Raw genomic sequence first — 4,452 nt, forward strand, 5'->3', positions numbered from 1 at the left:
ATTAGTAAAAGGATATTTGTATCTATCAAAAGTTATATATGCTTTCGATTCGTCTTATGTACAATCAATTAAACCTGTGGAGACGTTAAGTATGCTATATGCAGGTCTCAAAACTCAACCAATTATAAGGTTAGTTTTTCTTTTTCCCAAGATACTTTTTTTTTATATTTTGAGGGGATATATTATAAATAATATAAATAATATATCATTATTATTTTTATAATAATAATAATTATTATTATTATTATTATTATTATTATTATTATTATTATTATTATTATTATTATTATTATTATTATTATTATTATCGCTGTTGTTGTTATTATTATTATTATTATTATTATTATTATTATTACTATTATTATTATTATTATTATTATTATTATTATTATTATTATTATTATTATTATCAATGAGTGTGTGTTTCTATTTAACCGACCACCAAGAAGTCAATAATTTGGTGCAAACGGTTTTTGGTTGAATATGTTGCCATAATTTATCTATTACAACATATCTTTCTAACATTAATAACCATCTTAAAGTGCTTATTTTCTATTATTCATACCTTATAGTAATGTATATTATTTTCAGCACTCGGTTGATTTCTTTCTGTTGCATTTGTGCATGTAGTTATCTATATCTCCAACTAGGCCTGTAGCTTGATTTGTAATACTAACAGAATAATCAGTCTAGAGGGTGACATCAGACATTATCCACCTCACTACCATATGGGTTCGAGAGGTCTTGGCTCACCAGAAGCACAAACATGTAATGAGGATAGACGATGGTGTCAAGTGATAAGGTGAGGTTCTGCATGGTGTTACCTGGTCTTCTGCACAGGTCCAGGCAGACGCAGGAGTCCCTGGTGTATCTAGATCCGAGGCAGTATGAACTGTCAAACTCTTACTTCGTGGCGAGTAACCAAACAAATTACTACTACTACTACTACTACTACTACTACTACTACTACTACTACTACTACTATTAATATCATTATTATTACTATTATTATTACTATTATTATCATCATTGGCTAAGCTACAACTCTAGTTGGAAAAGCAGGATGCTATAAGCCCAAAAGCTCCAACACGGAAAATTAGTTAGCCCAGTGAGGAGAGGAAATAAATAAACAATAGAAGTATTAAATAGTATTGAATAATTAAATCAAAACATTTTAAGAACAGTAACAACATTTAAACAAATCTTTCATATATAAGCTATAAAAAGAGATTTATGTCAGCCTGAACAACAAGTTTAAACTTTTGAAGATATTATTATTATTATTATTATTATTATTATTATTATTATTATTATCATTATTATTATTATTATTATTATTATTATTATTATTATTATTATTACTTGCTATGCTGCAACCCTAGTTGGAAAAGCAGGACGCTATAAGCCCAAGAACTCCCACAGGGAAAATAGCCCAATGTGGGAAGGAAATAAGGAAAAACTACAAGAGAAGTTTAAGAATATTATTAATATGAAAATAAATCTTTCATACGTAAACTATAAAAACTTGAAAATACAAAGAGGATAAAAACTTCAAAATAACGAGAGGAAGACAAACAACATTCAACCACCTGATTTGGAAGATCATTCCACATCTTGGTCACAGCTGGAATAAAAATTCTAGATTACTGTGTAGTATTGAGTCTCACGATGGAGAAGGCATGGCTATTAGAATTTATTGCATACCTACTACTTAGTATTACGAACAGGATGGTACTATCCGGGAAGATCTGAATTCAAAGGATGGTCAGAATTATGAAAATTCTTATGTAACAGGCATAACGAACCAATCAAGCAACAGTGACAGAGATTAATAGCTAGATCAGGAATAAGAAATTTGATAGACCGTAAGTTCCTGTCCAAGAAATTAAGAGGAGATTTAGTAGCTGAAGGCCAATCAGGAGAACAATACTCGAAACAAGGTAGAATAAAAACACTTCTTCAGAATAGATTGATTTCCGAATATCTTAAAAGACTTTCTCAATAAGCTAATTTTTTGTGCAATTGAAGAAGACAGACCTAATGTGTTTCTCAAAAGTAAATATGCTGTCGAGAATCATACCTAAAACTTTAAGTCATACAGAGTTAAAGAATCTTTTTCAATGCTGAGATCTAGGTGTTGAGATGCCAATGTTCTCCACCTACTTACAATCATACTATGAGTTTTTTATAATTAATCTTCATGTCCCACAAATTGGACCATACTCTAATTTTAGCTAGATCTCTAATAAGGGATTCAGCAACCCCAGATCTACATTCAAGAGATGAAATTTATGCAGAGCTTGTTTTCTAGGCAAAATCACATGCAATGTGTATATAGTATGAAGAGTAATGGCCCAAGAACACTACCCTGAGGAACACCAGGTATCATATTCCTCTACTCACTAAGGTGCCCATCAACAACAATATGCTAACCATTACTTAAAGATTCAATAATAATGCTAAGAAAAGACCCACCCACTCCCAACTGTTTGAGTGAAAGAAGAGTTGTTAGAGACGAGGGGTTCGGCTAAACACAGAAATTCGTCGTGCAGCAGTAGAAGAGACTCTTTAGCTATGGTAAGGCAATCTTCCAGGAGGACATTCCAAAATCGAACCATTGTTCTCTAGTCTTGGGTAGTGCCATAGGGTCTATACCATAGTTTTCTTCCACTGTCTTGGTTTCTAGAGTTATCTTGCTTGAGGGTACACTCGGGCACACCAATCCATCTTATTCTTCTTCCTCTTATTTTTTTTTTGACATGTTTTATAATCTATATATGAAATATCTAATCTAATGTTGTTACTGTTCTTGAAATATTTTATTTTGATAGTTCGTTACTTCTCTTGTAGTTTATTTCCTTGTTTCCTTTTCTCACTGGGCTATTTTTCCCAGTTGGAGCCCTTGAGTATAAAGCATCCTGCTTTTCCAATTAAGGTTGTAGCTTGGCTAATAATAATAATAATAATAATAATAATAATAATAATAATAATAATATTCAGAGTTTACATCTCACTATATCTACCATTCATATTTACTGCGTTATCATGACTGACCACGACAGCTTGCAATCTTAATCTCTGCACTGTACTTGCTCAGTGGGTACTCTCCTCTTGGTAAGGGTAGAAAAGATAGCTATGGCAGGCAGCTCTATGAGAAGGACACTCTAAAACTAAACCATTGTTCTCTAGTCTTGGTTAGTGCCATAGCCTCTGTACCATGGTCTTCCACTGTCTTGGGGCAGAGTTCTTTGGCTTGAGCTACTTAGGCACACTATTCTAGCTTATTTATCTCCCTCTTTTTTTATTTTTTTTTTTATTTTTTAAGTGTTTATAGTTTATATGTGAAAGTTCTATTCTAATGTCATTACTGTTCTTAAAATATTTTATTTTCATTGTTCATTACTTTTCTTGTAGTTTATTTATTTCCTGCACCGGCCTATTTTCCCCTTTTGGAGCCCTTGGCCTTATAGTATCCTGCTTTTCCAACTTGGGTTGTAGCTTAGCTAATAATATTGATAAAAATATTAATAATAACTGCCTAACCATGTATTATGGTAAAGTTATAATGCATGTTAAGTTCTATCATGTTTTAGTCCTATTGCGGTCTTTGCTAAAAAGACAAATTAAACATCATTGAATATCTAAAGCAAATAAAAAATGATAGGCTATATTAGACCTCAATAATTTGCCACTAGACTACTCCTTTTGGTTGTTTTTCTTGTGCTAATATTAATAATTTTATAAAGCAGAACAAGAATATCATATGGCATATATATGTTGCATATAACAACCTTAAATAGATAGCATGATGAAAGAAATTAAATGAAATGAGTGATGATAAAGACAATAAACTATAATTTCCAAGAACAGCTATAATACAGCTTTTCCTTGCAAGTATAAGCTTAATCCCATGCTCAACATAGAAAATAAGTTGATTTTGCTTTATTCAAAGTACACCCAGCAACAAAACCGGTGTCGCCTGGCCAGACCTGACTTGGAGAGATCATGACCCTCCTGCCATGGAAGGTGGCCGACGTTAAACAACCGAGACATCGTTAGGATGGTTCGAATGTGGGGAGGGAAATTACCGATACCACTTAAAGAAATGCGATGAAGAGAGAGAACTTTTTTATCCTTTTAAGAAATGTAATCTAATATTATTTCGAAACTAATTCATCTAAATATTTTATCATAACTTTTTATTTGCATTTTCCTATCCTATTTCTATATTAAATTTTCTTGGAATTTTATTGGAACTGACGATTCATATCAATATTCATAACACGGAAGTATCCTTCGTTTGCATTTTTTCTTAGGAAATTGCTCTCTCTCTCTCTCTCTCTCTCTCTCTCTCTCTCTCTCTCTCTCTCTCTCTCTCTCTCTCTCTCTCTCTCTCTCCACATACATACACACAGTAGCCTACGTATTATATGTAGGGGCAAATGATGCAAC

The sequence above is a fragment of the Palaemon carinicauda genome, chromosome 19 (assembly GCF_036898095.1).
Source record: "Palaemon carinicauda isolate YSFRI2023 chromosome 19, ASM3689809v2, whole genome shotgun sequence".
NCBI classification, from domain to species: Eukaryota; Metazoa; Arthropoda; class Malacostraca; order Decapoda; family Palaemonidae; genus Palaemon; species Palaemon carinicauda.